The following is a 19,726-nucleotide window of genomic DNA, read 5'->3' as shown; positions in this document are numbered from 1 at the left end:
TATTTTTTTCTTCCATGAGAGATTATGTAACTTACCTACAGTCAGGGAGATGCTAATCAAAGATGTATCTTGTGCCAAGCTCTTTGTATTTCCAAATACATCTCTTAGTCCACTAGACCTTATATAGAGTTAAATACATTAGTCAGCATATATACTCTGCCCTTACAGAGACTGGAATAACTTAACAAGTAATTAATAATGAATCTTTAAGGGGAATGCAAGTAATGTCTTATAATTATCCTGCAGAACAAACTGACTAGGAATAGAAAAATCATTAGAAAGTCAGTATTATTTAAGTTTAGCCTCAAAGGCTGGATAGAATATCAAGAAGTAAGAATCTTAAGGACAGAAAATTTCCCAGATAGAGAAATGATATGAACAAAGCCCTAGCATCAGGAAATATGTTATGGAGATATTGGTGATTGGTATGTTTTAGGTGAAAAGGAAGCAATCAGACTCAGTGGGGAAGGTAAGAGGGTAACAGATAGACAATCAGATGGCTGAAAAAATTTTAGAAAACTGAAATGATTATATCTCTGAGGTAGGAATATGAATCTTACTGTTGTGTGATGAACTTAAAGATGAGAAATTGGAGTCAAAGAGATACATTAAGACAGTGCTAAAATAATCTTAGTATTGGTTTTACATCAGCTAAAGGGGTTGCATTAAAAATGGGAAAGAGATCAGAGATTGTATTGAGGTAAAATCATGGTAAGCATCTAATTGGATGAGGTAGAAGAATATTAAAGTAGAATAAAAAGAGGAAAAAATAACTATAACTGTAAGAATAAAACAGTGACAATCAGCTCTTTGGCAATAAATATCACAAACACTGTTACAAAACACAACCAAAACCAAATGCATACATTATCCATTACAAAATGTTATTCTCAAAGTGGCCATGTAAAGGATGATCTGATTGTACAAATGAGTAAACTAATACAAAGATAAACTTACTTGTTCATAACAACATGTCAATAAATATAATTGATTTAATCCAATGGTAAGTCATTCGAATTTACTGTACCTTCTAGGTATCCAGTTACATGATTTCAGTTCTAAGAACATTGATTAAGTACTTACTCTGTGAGACATTATAACGCATGCTTCTCTCAAAAAGATCTTTTTAGGCCTCTAAATTTTGGAATGTTGTCAAAGAGTTATCATATATTATTAGTAACCCACATGTTGAGAGTAATGTTTGTAGATGTTAATCACTGATGTTCTGTTTACATGATTAAAATAATTTATAAAGAATTGTACTTTATCATAAGTGTTTGGTTATAGTATTTTTTTAAATGGTGCAGGAAATTTCCAGTGATACAGTTCTTTCTAATAATAGAGATACTAGAATACTGAAAAGTTAAGTGATGTGATCAGAAACTTTGCTTTCAAAGTTTGCTAGAATAATCATGTAAGCAGAATTTCATAGATGTTTTGAACATATTTCATAGCCAAATTATAATTTCTTTTTTTTAATCTTTACCTTGCACCTTGTAATCAGTACTTTATATTGGTTCCAAGGCAGAAGAGTATTAAGGGCTAGGTAATGGGAGCTAAGTGACTTGCCCAGGATCACACAGCTAGGACATTTCTGAGGAAAGATTTGAACCCAGGACCCCCCATCTCTGAGCCTGACTCTCAATCCACTGTTCAGGGTAAAATTAGGGGTTATTGTCTGAATATATTATTTTAGTGGTCACTGGGGATTTAAATTAAATCCCAATAAAATACTCAAGTCAGTTTTGGATTTTTATGGTGGTTTAATTACAATAGAAAGAAGAAATTAAGAAGAGAGAGAAGAAAGGGAATTGGACTGCTCTAGCCTGGTCTGAGCCAGGCAGGACTTCAGAGACCACTGCCAAGGGATCTTCTCAGAAGATTAATTCTAGATTGGCTTCCAGCCATGAGGCCTCCTCCAAGATGAGGGGTCTCCCTTCCGGAGGTAAAGGAAAAGAAGAATCAGCCTTGGTTTACTCACCAAGGTTGCTCAGGGAAGACGCCTTTCCTAAGCCATGCTATAAAGCTTCTCCCAGTAATCTCACTGCCAAGCTGCAAATGTCAAACTGTCACCAGGAGTTCCCAACTTCACCAAGCTATGAGAGCCCAACATCACTGAGGGATGTGAATTTCAAAATACTCCACCCTATTCAGACCAGTCTTTAGAAGATCGAATTTAGCTATTTCCTGATCAGTAACAATAGAGATACTTGGAATAACAGAATCAGGTCTTGGAAACTACAAGCTCCACCCTACTCAGTGTAACAAGATTAGGAAGGGCTACAGCAAACTCAAGATTTCATTATTTGAGAATATGGCCTTCAACAGAGATGTGCAAAAAGGACAGACCTCCAGGTGGTCCTAGGTCAAGGGAGAGCCACCATTGGCACATGTGAGATGCAGGAAGTGAGGCAGAGGACAGATCTGGAGGTCTCCGGACTTCTTGGGAGGAAGGCAAGAGGAGTGTGGAGGCTGGAGCTTGAGGTGGAGGAGCCTGCTGAATATTTCCCTTTAGATTGCTCACGTGAGTGATCAAGGACTGATCTCCTTTCTTACCTTGGCTATCCAGGGTCTTTAGGCCCGCTTTGGCTCAGCCTGAGCAAAGTAGGTATTTAAACCCTCTTCTCTTCCTTTTCTCTCTCTCTCCCTCTCTCTCTATCCCTCTCTAACACCTTCTTCCTCTTGTTTGTAATTAAAACACCATAAAAAGGTTGGCAGCTGACTTGAGGGTTTCATTTAGGAATTACATAGCTGAATTCCTTGGTGACCTTGAATTAATATATATCAGGCTTTTAAAGTGATTTCAATATCACAGTTCACCCAACTTCTGAAAGAGAGAGAATAGAGAGAGAGAGAGAGAGAGAGAGAGAGAGAAAGCGCAGAAGTTACACAAAATATATAGACAGTTCTTTACATCACTTCCTGCATTTCACATGTACCAATGGTAGTTTAAGCTTGGCTTAGGACAGCCCAGGGCAGGTTTGTTAGTTGTTTCTGATTTGTCACTTGCTAGCACATGTTGACTTTCCTCCTCACAATTAATCCTTAAGAGGCGGAAGAAACCACCAAGAAGGTTCAAAGGCTGAGATGGTGATACAGCAAGGCACAGTGGAGTGCTCAGGGCATGTTGGAGCACAAAGGACAACATGGCCACCCAATGCAGCTGAGTAAGTCTCCAGATGTAACAATTTTCGTGCCAATGGACACAGGCTTCCAACACCGAGAGAGTGGGACTGTCTCTGTGCATTGGCTTTTCCACTTAAATCTCCTTCAAGCACAAGTATCTTTGTGCACACATGCACAAAGACAATTGTCATTCTTGGCTTCCAAGAGACTACTACCATATATATTCCTTGGTTGCTAAATTTCTAAAGAAATTTGGTGGAGTAAAACTAAAATTCACTCCTCTGAGCCACCTAGCTACCCCCACATTATAATTTCTACAAATGCTGATTATATCTTATTTAATTTATTCCTTATGATAAGAGTCTGACTTCATGTCTATAAATAGAAGCATCTGTTTTTAAACATATTTTCTTGGTGTCTAAGGTACATGCCATGAATTAAACCTTTGATCTGTTTTCCTGTTTACCCTGAAGTGCCCAATGGCTACACAGAAATTAAAAACCAGTGATTTGTCATATATGCATTTTCTATTAGAAAGCCATTCATTGAATTTTCTTATTTTTTTATTTTTCTCATAACAACTTAATTTTAAAAGGTTCATTATAAATTATGTAAAATGTTCAGTTTTTAAGTTTCCCATTTTTTAATATGGTCATACTTATTTATTAAAACATTTAATTGAATTTTATTAAAATGTTATAGAAGTTACAAGATGCTTTTATTTAGTTACATATTCAAGTATATGTTGAATCAATATTGAAAGATGCATTATACATAATTGAATTTTGGTATATGTATATACATATATTCACTGATACACTCAAATATGTATATAGGTAATAGAATTTAAATTTGAACTATATTACATGTTTTATCCATTGAGTGATGAACTCATTAATTTAGGAAAATGGAGAAACTATACATTCTTTAAGAATATAAAGTAGAAAAAGTGCAGGAATGGAAATCTGACAACTCATATTCTTGTCCCAGTTGTACAATTTTGTGCACTACATCTACTATATCTGGACCTTAGTCTCCTTATGTATAAAGTAGAACTGTTGAATTAGTGGATTTTTAAGGTTAATTAGCCTCTAAACAATATTATGATTGTATATATGCATGTGCACATGCATGTGTTGCTTCATCACAAATTTCTAGTCCCCTGCCTCATATTGACAAGGAAATGACTCAGTTGCCTTTGGCTACATCAGTGGAATTTAAATTGTAATGGGTTATAGCCTGCTGGAAAGGTCTTTAGTGACAATGAAGAATAAGTTATAGTCTGTTTTCTGAGTACTAGCTTTGATAAGAAAAAAGGATATTTATTACCTATAGCTGTGGTGGTGAATCTTTTAGAGATGGAGTGCCAGGCTCCACACTGCAGCCTGTGTCCAGTGCCCTCTCCAAGATCCTTTGTGCCATGACCTGCTCCCCCACTAAGTGCTGAGTGCACCCTGCCCCCTTACCCCACACAGGGAAGGGAGAAAGAATTCACATTGCACTGCTGGGTGTTAGGGAAAAGGAAGTAAGGAATGTGCTCAGTGAGTGTAGGGAGGGGGACTGTAGTGGTCTCAGTGCTCTGTTACCCTCCAGCTCTGTCACCTGTGAGCTTCTTATCTTATCTCCTGTGTGCTTCCATTGGGTTACTAGGCAGAGGGGTGGTGAATGTGAAAAAAAATGTCATCAGGAAAGGAGGGGAGGGGGAAGGGAGCAGCTCTGCCCGAGTCCTTCTGTCTTTCTAGTAATCCCTATAACAGTTCACCATCACTGACTTAGAGAATACCTACTGAATACATAAATTTGTTGGTTATAGTATTCTAGGAAACAAATAAAAATTCAAGCAGTCTCTCAGTTCTGTATAATCACCTTCAACTTCTCCTTTGGAGAGGCAGTATAATATAAGGGTAATCAAGTATGCTAAGGTTCACATAATTTTGAATAATAATTTATTTACATAATGTTTTAAGATTCATAAAATAAGTTATATATACTCTCATTCCTTATACATTAAATTTACCTATCTAAATTTCAGATGTTTATCCTATCACAGTGAACATACATCTAAAAGAATGTAATTATATGAATTTTGGCATTGTCAATACAAATTAAACCAGAGAACAGAAAGTGATTTTAGCTAAAAGTAAGGATAACACATAAGGCTTCTTTGTAGAGGCAAATATAAAACAATTTGAGTCCATTTTATAATATGTCCAAATGTTATAAGAAACACTATTTCATAGGACATTTGGTCATTTTGAATTGTACTACTTTTAACAATTATTTCCCATATGACCATCATGGAATTAATTGTAGTGTATAAAGCATCATATGTTACAGAAGTTTTAATAGCAGAGTCATATTATGAAACCTTCCATTTCCAATTTTATTCAGTATCTGCATTGATCCTTGGATTTTAATGAAAATAAAAGAACTGTTAAGAATGGTGAGAAATATATTACAATAAATGATTTAGAAAGAGGGAATGATAGAAGATAAAGACTGATAGACTACATAGTTACCTCAGACTTTGCTTTCTTTGTGGGAAAAAAGTAGTAGTCACTAGACATGGAAAATAATTATTATCTCAAAATTAAAATATTACAGGTAAATGATTTTGAAACGACTTACTTTCTATTCTATAAAGACATTTCTTAATAGTCCTGCTATTAATAATGTTGCTATTTCATTTTTAAATAATTTTAAAAATCTTTATTTTCTTGCATTTTCCTTTTTTAAAATAATATTATAACAAGAAAAACTTCTTATCATGAACATATTGATGGCTGCATGTACTTGGTGAAAATGGAAAAGAGAAGAACTCTTATGGTTTCTTTGTTTCTTTTAAAACTTGGAATTGTTCCTCAAATCTTCAGGCTTTCTTCATGTATCTGATTCTCTTTGGATCTCTAGCACTTTTTTGTTCCTGGATAATAAACTGATTATTATAGATCCCCATTATATTAATAAAATAAGTTTTTTTTGGAAAACCATATTGACATCTCCAATATCAAAATGTATTATTAATCCATAAGATGATACTGATATTTTCAAAAAGTTTTTCTGTGGAATTTCTGTAAATGCTAACAATTCCGCATGCTTTGGAAATTTGATGATGTAATTCACTAGAACTAGAGGACATTTATTTATTATTATTATTAATTTTACAATTAGGATGGTATTTGGGGGACTAGCAACACACATTTTCACTCATTATCCCATTCCAAAATTCTGTCTATACTTTACACACTATAACTGGATCTGTAATATTTTTATACTACTTAGATTTTAGAATATATTATTGGGGAAAAGATACATTTCTAAAAATGATCTATAATTGCACATACAATAACTACAACTAACACTAAATTCAACTAGCTACTAAATATGTCTCCACTATTATATTTTGGTTCCATATAATTTTGGCTTTATGATGTCTTCTCAGGTTCTGTTGAAGATACTAGATATGTTCAATTTTATGTAATAGTGCTAGAGCGCTCTACTGGATACTTAAAAAATACCATCATGACACAACAGGACTCTGGCCCAGTGTTTTCCACCAGAAATTTACTTTATTGTGCAGGCCATTAAAGTCCAAACCCCAGGAAAAGGCAGAAGTGAGGCACAACTTCCAGGATGAACCAGAAACCAAAGGTACTAATTTGCAAGTCAAAAAGTCCTATCCCCAGGTCAGGACAGCAGTTATACCCCATTACTGACAGCAAAAGAGCTTGAACCTGCTGAAGTAACCAGTAGGTCTATGCTTCTAGGACAGTCCAGCAGTGAAGTCCTATCCCAAGGGAAAGTCAGCAGCAAGGTCCCACCCCCAAAACAGCAGCAATTTCAGTCCTGCACAAGATACCAGTGAAGCTCTACCCCTAGGACAGGCCAGCAATGAGGCATAATCTCCAGAGCAAGTTAGCAATGAGGAACCACAAGAGCAGGGCCTCAACTTTACACAGTTATCAGTGACACTGCATCCTAAAGACAAGCCTGTGGTGACATCCTCACACACACTGGGTAAGCAAACAGGAAGGTTCCCCAATGTATAAATCAGCAACTAAAGCCCCCCTACTCTGTACTAAATAAGCCAGAAACTAAAATCCCAAATTAATGAAAGAAAACAGTGAGAACCAAAAATATGCAAGCTAAACAGTTGAGACACCCCAACTATGCAAACAAATGCCAGGGCTCCCCACTATACAAGCCAGCAATGAGACCCCCTACTAGTTCAAGGTTGGAAACTTGGGGACAAAGAAAGAAGCAAAACCCTGAGCTGCACAAGAAGAATCTTGGGATAATGACTTCAACCAAGGATAGAGCTCAACTTTAACATACAGTGAAAAATTATATGGTCAACTTAAAAATTAGCAAAAAAATCTAACTACAGAAATGTATTACGGTAACTGGGTTGATCATGTCACAAATCTTGAAGAGAACAACATCAAAAATGATACAAGTGAAATCTCAAAGAAAAATTTGAATTGGAGTCTAACCCAAAAAGAAATTCTAGAAGTGTTGTTTTTAAGACTTTAAAAATAATGTAAGAGATTTAGAAGAAGAATTTGGAAAGCAAATGAGAGCAATTGACCAAATGGAAAAGGAGGTACAAAAATTAACTTAAGGAAACAACTACATAAAAAGTAGAACTTATTAAAAGGAAAAGGAAGTACAGAAATAAAGAAATCATCATAAACAAAGGAAAATTGTAGGAACATATCTCACTGGCATAAGAGGAGAGCTCAGTAAAGGGAGAAGAACATTTTCAAGAACAAGAAGTTTTGGAATACAATATTGTGAAAGGTAAAGTTCTAGGACTACAACCTACAATTACATAAATAGCAAAATTTAGCATAATCCTCCAAGGGAAAAAAAAGTAGAATAGGTAAATTTTCAGTTAATTTTAATAATAAAAGAAAAAATACCAAATTACCAGATTCAAAATTTTTAAAAATGAAAATGCAACAGCAAAAAGAAATTATAGCAAATATTGGAGTGATTTTTCCCAACTATATGCCAATAAATGTTACAATGCAAGTAAAATAGAAGAATACTTATAAAAATGTAAACTACCTCTATTAACCAAAGAGAAATAGAACACAAAAAAAAAACATCAAAGAAAAAAAACAGAACAAACATTTAAAGAATTTCTTAAGAAAAACATAACAGGGTCAGATAAATTCACAAGAGAATTTTACCAAACATTCAAAGGAACACTAACTTATATATTATATATATATAATTAATATATGTATTATATATATAAATAATATATATTATAATTATATAATAATACATAAATTATTTAGAAAAATAAGAAAATTAGAAGGGGAGAAGAGGGACTTCTTATGAAACAAATATTGTATTTGTAAACCAGGAAGAGATAAACCAAAGAAAACAATAGATCAATCTTTGTAATGAACAGTGATGCAAAAATTCCTAATAAAATATTAGCAAGGAAATTAAAATATTTTATCACAAAAATAATACACTATGATAATGTGGGTTTTATACCACGAATGCAAGGATGATTCAATATTAGCAAAATCATCAGCAGACAGTTTCAGTGAGGAAAGGAATAGAAATCATGATTATTTTAATAGATGTAGAAAACAGCATTTTATGAAATATAACATTGTTCTTTATAAAAATATTAAAAAGAGACATTGAGAGACTTCCGGTCAAGATGGCGGCTTAGAGAAAGCTAAAGTTCAGATCTCTGGAAACCCTTCCCTACCGATCTCAAGCTATATGCTCCAAGGGCGCCGAAGTTCAAAATGATCAACAGCATAGACCCTGGGAATCCTCCTCCTGGACCTGGACCTGGATCAAAAGGTATGGCCCCCCTCAAAAGCCAAAACCCGAGATCACACAGACCTAAGGGGTGGGAGTGCCGAGTCCAAGGCTACAGAGGGAAACTTAGAGCCGAGATTGTGGCCCCCAGGCCGGATCCTTCCATCCAAGTTCCAGTGAAAGTCACTGCCCTCGGAGCTCAGGGAAGCCATGGCCCCTCCCCCCTCGGAGAGCAGGGTTCTATGAAACAACAGTAAACCTCAGGGCCGACAAAACAGCCTCACGGCCAGCTATTCTGAAGGCAACTTCCGGAAAGCAACCAAACCCAGTCCAGTTGAGGGGGCACCATAGCAGCAGGGAAAAAGAGAGAGCCGGGGGAGAGTGTGGCCCCCTGGCCAGACCCTTCCATTCCAGTTCCAGTGAAAGTCACTGCCTTAAGGCATACTCAGTTCAACCCAGGGAAAGCTCATAGAAGGAACAATCTGCCCAGGACTAAAACCAACCTCTGAACACCAGACAGAGATAAGAAAAGCTAATCCTCCCCATTCAGAGATAGCAAACTCCATAGAAGCACAGAAGCTCCAAAATCCCAAGAAAAATAAGAAGAAAGGGGTGACTTTGGACACATTCTATGGAGCCAAAATAGAAAATACAGAGGAGATAGAAGACAATACACAAGAAAATGCTCCGAAACCTTCCAAAGGAAATGGAAACTCTCCACAAACCCATGAAGAATTTGAATCAGAAATGACCAAAAAGATGGAAGCCTTCTGGGAGGAAAAGTGGGAAATAATGCAAAAGAAATTCACACATCTACAAAACCGGTGTGACCAAACTGAAAAGGAAAACCAGGCTTTAAAGGTCAGAATAACGCAACTGGAAGACAACGATCATGTAAAAGAGCAAGAATTAATAAAGCAAAGCCAAAATACCAAGAAATTAGGAGAGAACATAAAATATCTCACCGACAAGGTGACAGATCTGGAAAATAGAGGGAGAAGAGATAATTTAAGAATAATTGAACTTCCAGAAAAGCCAGAAATAAACACCAAACTCGACATCATGATACAAGATATAATCAAAGAAAATTGCCCAGAGATTCTAGAACAAGGGGGTAATACAGCCACTGACAGAGCTCACAGAACACCTTCTACACTAAACCCCCAAAAGACAACACCCAGGAATATAATTGCCAAATTCCAAAGCTCTCAAACAAAAGAAAAAATCCTACAGGAAGCCAGAAAAAGACAATTTGGATATAAAGGAATGCCAATCAGGGTCACACAAGACCTTGCAAGTTCTACTCTGAATGATTGTAAGGCATGGAACATGATCTTCAGAAAGGCAGGAGAGCTGGGTCTTCAACCAAGAATCAGCTACCCAACAAAACTGACTATATACTTCCAAGGGAAAGTATGGGCATTCAACAAAATAGACGATTTCCAACTTTTTGCAAAGAAATGACCAGAGCTCTGTGGAAAGTTTGATACCGAAAAACAAAGAGCAAGGAATACCTGAAAAGGTAAATATTAAGGAAAGGGGAAAGGAGAAAATGTTATCTTCTTCTTTTATTCAAACTCTCTTCTATAAGGACTACATTTATATCAGTCTATATATACTAACATGTGGGGAAAATGTAATGTATAAATAGGGGGTAAAGAAAGACCAAATAGAATAATCTTTCCCACACAATGATTCACATGGGAAGGGGAGGGGAAGAAAACTCCTATAAGAAGGAGAGGAAGAGAGGGTTTTTTACTTAAACCTTATATCTCAGGGAAATCAACTCTGAGAGGAAAGAACATCCAGATCCATTGGGATCTTGAATCCTATCTTACCCAACAAGTGTAGGGAGAAGGGAAAACCAAAGGGGGGAGGTGGAGAGGGAAAACAAAAAGGGAGGGTAAGAGAGGGGTGAGGGGAGGGAACAAAAAGAGAGGGACTAAAAAGGAAAACATCAAGGGAGGGCACAAGGGGGACTGATTTAAAGTAAATCACTGGATTAAAAGGTTAGAGCTAAAGAAGAAAGATTAGAATTAGGGAAGGATATCAAAATGCGAGGGAGTCCACAAATGACAATCATAACTTTGAACGTGAATGGGATGAACTCACCCATAAAACATAGACAAATAGCAGAATGGATTAGAATCCAAAACCCTACCATTTGTTGTCTTCAAGAAACACACATGAGGCGGGTTGACACCCACAAGGTCAGAATTAAAGGATGGAGTAAGACCTTCTTGGCCTCAACTGACAGAAAGAAGGCAGGAGTGGTAATCATGATATCTGATAAAGCCAAAGCAAAAATAGACCTGCTCAAAAGGGACAGGGAAGGTAATTATATTTTGTTAAAAGGGACTTTAGACAATGAGGAAATATCATTAATCAACATGTATGCACCAAATAATATAGCACCCAAATTTCTAATGGAGAAACTAGGAGAATTGAAGGAAGAAATAGACAGTAAAACCATATTAGTGGGAGACTTAAACCAACCATTATCAAATTTAGATAAATCAAATCAAAAAATAAATCAGAAAGAGGTAAAAGAAGTGAATGAAATCTTAGAAAAATTAGAATTAGGGACAAAAAAGAGTACATCTTCTTTTCAGCACCACATGGCACATTCACAAAAATAGATCATACACTAGGTCATAGAAACATGGTACTCAAATGCAGAAAAGCAGAAATAATAACTGCAGCCTTTTCAGATCACAAGGCAATAAAAATATTGATCAGCAAGGGTACATGGAGACCCAAATCAAAAATTAATTGGAAATTAAATAACATGATACTCCAAAATCAGATAGTTAGAGAAGAAATCATAGAAACAATTAACAATTTTGTTGAAGAAAATGACAATGGCGAAACATCCTTTCAAACCTTATGGGATGCAGCCAAGGCAGTACTTAGAGGAAAATTCATATCCCTGAGTGCATATATTAACAAATTAGGGAGGACAGAGATCAAGGAATTGGAAATGCAAATAAAAAAACTTGAGAATGAACAAATTAAAAACCCACAGAAGAAAACCATACTAGAGATCCTAAAAATTAAGGGAGAAATTAATAAAATCGCAAGTGACAGAACTATTAAGCTAATAAACAAGACTAGAAGCTGGTACTTTGAAAAAACAGACAAAATAGACAAAGTACTGGTTAATCTAATTAAAAAAAGGAAAGAAGAAAGGCAAATTAACAGCATCAAGGATGAAAAGGGGGACATCACCTCCAATGAAGAGGAAATTAAGGCAATCATTAAAAATTACTTTGCCCAACTATATGGCAATAAATATACCAACCTAGGTGATATGGATGAATATTTACAAAAATATAAATTGCCTAGACTAACAGAAGAAGAAATAGAATTCTTAAATAATCCCATATCAGAAAAAGAAATCCAACAGGCCATCAAAGAACTTCCTAAGAAAAAATCCCCAGGGCCTGATGGATTCACCAGTGAATTCTATCAAACATTCAAAGAACAGCTAACTCCAATTCTATACAAACTATTTAACATAATAAGCAAAGAGGGAGTTCTACCAAACTCCTTTTATGACACAAACATGGTACTAATTCCAAAGCCAGGCAGGCCAAAAACAAAGAAAGAAAATTATAGACCAATCTCCCTAATGAATATAGATGCAAAAATCTTAAATAGGATACTAGCAAAAAGACTCCAGCAAGTGATCAGAAGGGTCATCCACCATGATCAAGTAGGATTTATACCAGGGATGCAGGGATGGTTCAACATTAGGAAAACTATCCACATAATTGGCCACATCAACAAGCAAACCAACAAGAACCACATGATTATCTCAATAGATGCAGAAAAAGCCTTTGATAAAATACAACACCCATTCCTATTAAAAACACTGGAAAGCATAGGAATAGAAGGGTCATTCCTAAAAATAATAAACAGTATATATCTAAAACCATCAGCCAATATCATCTACAATGGGGATAAACTAAATCCATTCCCATTAAGATCAGGAGTGAAACAAGGATGCCCATTATCACCTCTATTATTTGACATTGTATTAGAAACACTAGCAGTAGCAATTAGAGAAGAAAAAGAAATTGAAGGCATTAAAATAGGCAAGGAGGAGACCAAATTATCGCTCTTTGCAGATGACATGATGGTCTACTTAAAGAATCCTAGAGATTCAACCAAAAAGCTAATCGAAATAATCAACAACTTTAGCAAAGTTAAAGTTGCAGGATACAAAATAAACCCTCATAAGTCATCAGCATTTCTATATAATTCCAACACAGCTCAGCAGCAAAAACTAGAAAGAGAAATCCCATTCAAAATTACCTTAGACAAAATAAAATACTTAGGAATCTATCTCCCGAGACAAACACAGGATCTATATGAACACAACTACAAAACACTTTCCACACAACTAAAAATAGACTTGAACAATTGGAAGAACATTAACTGCTCATGGGTAGGATGAGCCAATATAATAAAAATGACCATCCTACCCAAACTCATCTATCTATTTAGTGCCATACCCATGGAACTTCCAAAATTTTTTTTTACTGATTTAGAAAAAAACATAACAAAGTTCATTTGGAAGAACAAAAGATCAAGGATATCCAGGGAAATAATGAAAAAAAAAATACAAAGGAAGGGGGTCTTGCAGTCCCAGATCTCAGACTATATTATAAAGCAGCAGTCATCAAAACAATTTGGTACTGGCTAAGAGACAGAAAGGAGGATCAGTGGAATAGACTTGGGGCAAGCAACCTCAGCAAGACAGTATATGACAAACCCAAAGATCCCAGCCTTTGGGACAAAAATCCACTATTTCATAAAAACTGCTGGGAATATTGGAGGACAGTGTGGGAAAGATTAGGCTTAGATCAACACCTCACACCCTACACCAAGATAAATTCAAAATGGGTGAATGACTTGAACATAAAGAAGGAAACTATAAGAAAATTAGGCAAACACAGAATAGTATACATGTCAGACCTTTGGGTAGGGAAATACTTCAAAACCAAGCAAGAATTAGAAAGAGTTACAAAATGCAAAATAAATAATCTGGATTACTCAAATTAAAAAGTTTTTGTACAAACAAAACCAATGTAACCAAAATCAGAAGGGTAGCAACAAATTGGGAAACAATCTTCATAAAAAGCTCTGACAAAGGTATAATTACTCAAATTTATAAAGAACTAAATCAATTGTACAAAAAATCAAGCCATTCTCCAATTGACAAATGGGCAAGGGACATGAACAGGAGCAGCCAAAGAAATCAAAACTATTAATAAGCACATGAAAAGTGCTCTACATCTCTTATAATCAGAGAGATGCCAATCAAAACAACTCTGAGGTATCACCTCACACCTAGCATATTGGCTAACATGACAGCTATGGAAAGTAATGAATGCTGGAGGTGATGTGGCAAAGTGGGGACATTAATTCATTGCTGGTGGAGTTGTGAATTGATCCAACAATTCTGGAGGGAAATTTGGAACTATGCCCAAAGGGCGATAAAAGAATGTCCTCCCTTTGATCCAGCCATAGCACTGCTGGGTCTGTACCCCAAAGAGATAATGGACAAAAAGACTTGTACAAAAATATTCATAGCTGCGCTCTTTGTGGTGGCCAAAAATTGGAAAATGAGAGGATGCCCCTTCAATTGGAGAATGGCTGAACAAATTGTGGTATATATTGGTGATGGAATACTATTGTGCTAAAAGGAATAATAAAGTGGAGGAATTCCATGGAGACTGGAACAACTTCCAGGAAGTGATGCAGAGTGAAAGGAGCAGATCCAGGAAAACATTGTACACAGAGACTGATACATTGTGGTACAATCGAAGGTGATGGATGTCTCCATTAGTATCAATGCAATGTCCCTGAACAATCTGCAGGGATCTAAAAAAAATACTACCCACAAACAGAGGATAAACTGTGGGAGTAAAAACACCGATGAAAAGCAACTGCTTGACTACAGGGTTGGAGGAGATAAGACTGAGGAGAGACTCTAAATGAACACTATAATGCAAATTCCAACAACAGGGAAATGGGTTCGAGTCAAGAACACATGTGATAACCAGTGGAATCATGCGTCGGCTATGGGAGAGGGGAAGGGGGGGCAGGGGGGGAGGGGAGGAAAAGAAAATGATCTTTGTTTCCAGTGAATAATGTATGAAAAAGACCAAATAAAATAATGTTTAAAAATTAAAAAGAAAAGGAAACTATAGACCAATGATGGTGAACCTTTTTGAGAGAGTGCTAGCCCCCACCATATGCTAGAAATGACTAGATAGGTCCCACCACCTCATACAGGGGAGGGAAAAGAGCTCCCATTGTCCTGATGCACAGAGGGGTGGGTGAAGTTAGGAATGACCTCAGTGTGTATATGGATGGGGAGCTCTGCCACCTGTGAGCTGCCCATCTTACCCCTGTGTTCTCCCATTGGGCAGAGAAGTGGATGAAGTGAAAATATTCTCTTCAGACATGGTGGAGAGGGGGAAGAATACAGCTCCAGCTAAGTCTCCTTTCCTTTCTCACAAAGGTGAGTGGGGAGTGGGTAGGGAGGGTGGCCAAGTGCCCACAAAGAGAGCTCACCATCACTGCTGTCCACTAATCTATCTAATTAATTTTCATGAAAAATTTAAATAAAATACTAACAAGAGGATTTCAGTGATATATAACAAGGATCATTCACTAAGACCAGGTGGGTATTATGAATAAAAATTAATTTAGTAGACTTAATACTAAATATGTAAGTATTTATACATAAAGAGGAAGAAATAGCAAAAGAAGAAAATTATACCAGCCTAATTTTCCAAGTCTACTACCATGGGCCCAGCTAACTACATGGACAGCCCAGAAAAATTAAGGCCAGCCAAGGAAAGGGCTTGAATTGAGGAAGGGACCAGGGTCCAAGAGACTAAATATCTTGGTTCTAAGGCTGGTGTAGTTGCTGCAAGGTGGTGGTGACTCAGGTCTCTTGTCAGAGATAGATTGCATAGATAATTACTCAGATGGCTGTGAGAGACCTACTTTTACAACACCCCCAAAATGGCTTAGCAAGGAAGTCCATGTTACCTGCTCACTTATTAAGCTGAGTCCAGACCTTCTTATAAGATCCTCCAATTGGTCAGTGTTTTAATTCAGTTCCCTTACATCATATCCTGATTTCTGCTAGTCAGGTATCTATCTCTCCTGCCATGCTTGAAAATCAAGATACATGAGTCTGTGACCCCTATTATGTAAGGCTTCTGTCATCTAGTGATTTCCTAGATATTTAAGTCACCCATAGGTTTTATACCAAGAATCCTAGGCTTGTCAATACTAGGAAGACTATCAATATAATTGACCAAATCAGTAACAAAACCAAAAGAAATCATATGATCATCTCAATAAATTCAGAAAAAAAGCTTTGACAAGATACAATTCCTATTCCTTCAATAGAGAACATTGGAATGAATGAAGCATATTATAAAATGATAAATATCATCTATCTAAAACAATTGGAAGGCATTATCTATAACAGGGACAAGCTAGAAACATTCCCAATAAGATCAGGAATGAAGTAAGGATGTCAATCTACTTCAGGTTATTTATCATTGCAGGGAGGAAATAGGACAAGAAGGGAATAAAGGAAGGGAAGTCAGAAGAAAGGAGAAAATTTGTAACTCAAAAGTTAAAAATGGATGTTAAAATTATTTTTACATTTAATGGATGAAAAATAAAATATTATTAAAAATAATACCACAATACTAAAAGTATTGTTTAATTCATTGATATGTTCTTTCTAGATTTTATTGATTTAAGCAATTAAAGAGATAAACTTTTTTCTAAAATGAAGTTGCCTATTAAATAATACTAGAGAAGTAAATAAAATATTTAAATAATGAAAATTATACTTTAAAAGACTTTTGAAAGACTAAAGGAAATTTTTTAAGAAAAGAAGAATCAGTACCATATGGATTGACACAAATATTTAAAGATGATCTAATTTCATTATTAAGTAAATTATTTATTTGTATGTCTATTTATTTATAAATCCTTACCTTCTCTCTTAGAATCCATACTGTCTATGTTTTTAAGGCAGAAGAGTGATAAGGGCTAGGTAATAGAGATTAAGTGATTTACCCAGGGTGACACAGCTAGGAAATACCTGAGGCCAAATAAACCATTTAAAACAATTGGTAAAGGAGTACTACCAAACTCCTTTTGTGCAAAAAATATGATACTGATATTTATGCCAGGAAGAGTAAAACAGAAAGGGAAAATTTCAATGACCAATTTCATTAACAAAGATGCAAAAATTCTTAGTAAAGTATTAATCAACAATTACAACAATATATACAAAATTATACATTGTGACTAAAAGAATTCATACCAGCCATGCAGGAAAGATTTAATATAAATAAAACTATTAACACAATTTATTATATCAACAAAATAATTACTAAAATTATATGATTATATCAATAGATGCAGAAAAAGAATTTAACAAAACAATACTCATTCCTATTAAAAACACTTAAAAAGCATAGACATAAATGTATATTTACTTAGATCAACAAGAAGTATATATTTAAAAACATTAGGAAACATGACATGTAATAAGGGTAAGTTAAGTGTTCCTTATAAAATCACAAGTAAAATAGGATGCCTATTATCACTGATATTATTTATTATTTTATTTAAAATGTTGGCAAAAACAATAAAAGAAAAGGAAATTAAATTAAGAGAAAGGACAAAAAGTTAATAAAATTATCTCTTCACAGGCAATATGATATGTAGAAAATGCTAAAGAATGATGTAACTAAAAATTAGTTGAAACTATCAATACTTTTAGCAAAGTAGTAATACAAAAAAATAAGTCTCCCCAAATCAGCAGCATTTCTATATATCACCAAAGTTCTGCAAGAGACAGCAGGATGTCCCAGGGGAGAGAAAGAGCCAGGCCTAGAAATGAGAGGTTATGGGTTCAAATGTGACCTCAGATATTTCCTAGCTATGTGACCCTGGGCAAATCCCTTAACCCCAATTTCCTGGCTTTTGCCCTTTTTCTGTTTTGGAAACAATACTTAATATCAATTCTAACAGAAGGTAAAAGTTGTCTAGGGTTAACAGGTTTCTTATGACTTTTGTGGTGTTTTGGATTACTTCAGAACATCAAGACTTTTGATTGGTGATATATGTATGCCTTGTTCAAGTGGAAAAACACAGAAGCACTGAAACAATTATGAAGAACATGTCTTTAATCAGGATAAGGGAGACAATGCTCTTATGGACACCACACAGAGTTATGCACATAAAATAATAACACCTTACCAGGCTAAGGTCTGAGTCTCTGGGAACAATGTCTCCAGGAAAAGGGACTACAAATGGGAATTTCCCATGCAAGTGATGAAACTTGGGGTCTTATTTACTCTTTTGGGAGTATAGGATAAAAAGGAGAACTGATTGACTTACATGGAGGGTAGGGAAGGAAGATTCTAGCCAGGAAATGGAATACCTGAGAGAGGCCTAAAGACAATGGGATAAACTTGGAAGACAAAAGGCTAATTATGATTTTTATTATATTGCTAATACTATATAGAATGAAATCAATGGGTCCTTGACAGGGCAATTTGAGGGTTTCATGAAACAAGATTGTTAAAATGAAAGTGATTTTGCAAAGTTCTGGCCCCAAAATATCACCATTATCTTCAACAGTGTCCCTACTTCTTTCTCTCTTATTGAAGTTGTATCCTGGTACATTCCAAAATTTTGACAATATATTCTTGTGCTGGGCATAAGTTTCCCATGTTGCCCAATCACCGTGTGCTCCTTCTCTTTTTTCTTGAAACTTCACATAATCCTATATTCTCTTCCAGTCTCTTTAGAGGAGCCTTGGGTCTATCCATGTCCCTGGACCCATCCTCATGTGTTTTGGTACTCTCTCAATGTAAATAAGCATCTTTGCTACAGACCTGTATGCCTGATTGGATTATTAGAGCAAAATAATTTTTCCTTGCTAGGTTTTAAGGTTGACAGGATTTTTTTAAAAAATCATGTTAAATTATGAGTTTCCCTCTATATCCTTATTATTTGTTCCAGTGACAATCATTTATTCCTTTTAAAATGTTCTGACATTATTTTGGCTTCATATAGCAACAGCTAATATTTTCATTTGTTAGACATAAAACCTGTTTTATAACTACTAACCAACATGTTATTTTTTGTACGTGACATTTCTATAATACATTTTATGTTTCTGACAGCTGTCTGACTAAACCCATAGCATTGACTTTGTAATCTGATGAAAACCAAAAATAATGGAAATCCACAGTTCTGATTTCTTAATTTGCTTTGATTTTTTTTTCTTCCTGGTATGAGCACCAGAAAAGTATATATACATTGAGTACAGTCTTATCTTTACAACTTCACAATTATGCTTGTGAATCATTTTCAAATGAGTAATTTAAGGGTATATAAGTGAGGTGAGCTTTTCTCTACCTATCCATCTAAGACCAAGGACGATTATGCACTATAGTTGGTTAATAATCAATTTCTGAAATAATTAAATTAGTTTTGGATTGAGGATTAAGAAATATAGATATATTATTAATTGTTAATTCCTTCCTTCCTTCCTTCCTTCCTTCCTTCCTTCCTTCCTTCCTTCCTTCCTTCCTTCCTTCCTTCCTTCCTTCCTTCCTTCCTTCCTTCTTCTCTCCCTTCTCTCTGCCTTAGCACTATACCAATCAAATAGCAAATGCTTAATAATTGAATTATGTTTGCATAAGTACATTTACCTTGTTCTAAAAGGTACTTAAAAATGTTTTGAGCTCAA

This window comes from Monodelphis domestica, chromosome 3, assembly GCF_027887165.1.
Source record: "Monodelphis domestica isolate mMonDom1 chromosome 3, mMonDom1.pri, whole genome shotgun sequence".
NCBI classification, from domain to species: Eukaryota; Metazoa; Chordata; class Mammalia; order Didelphimorphia; family Didelphidae; genus Monodelphis; species Monodelphis domestica.
Note: the sequence above shows the minus strand (reverse complement) of the source record.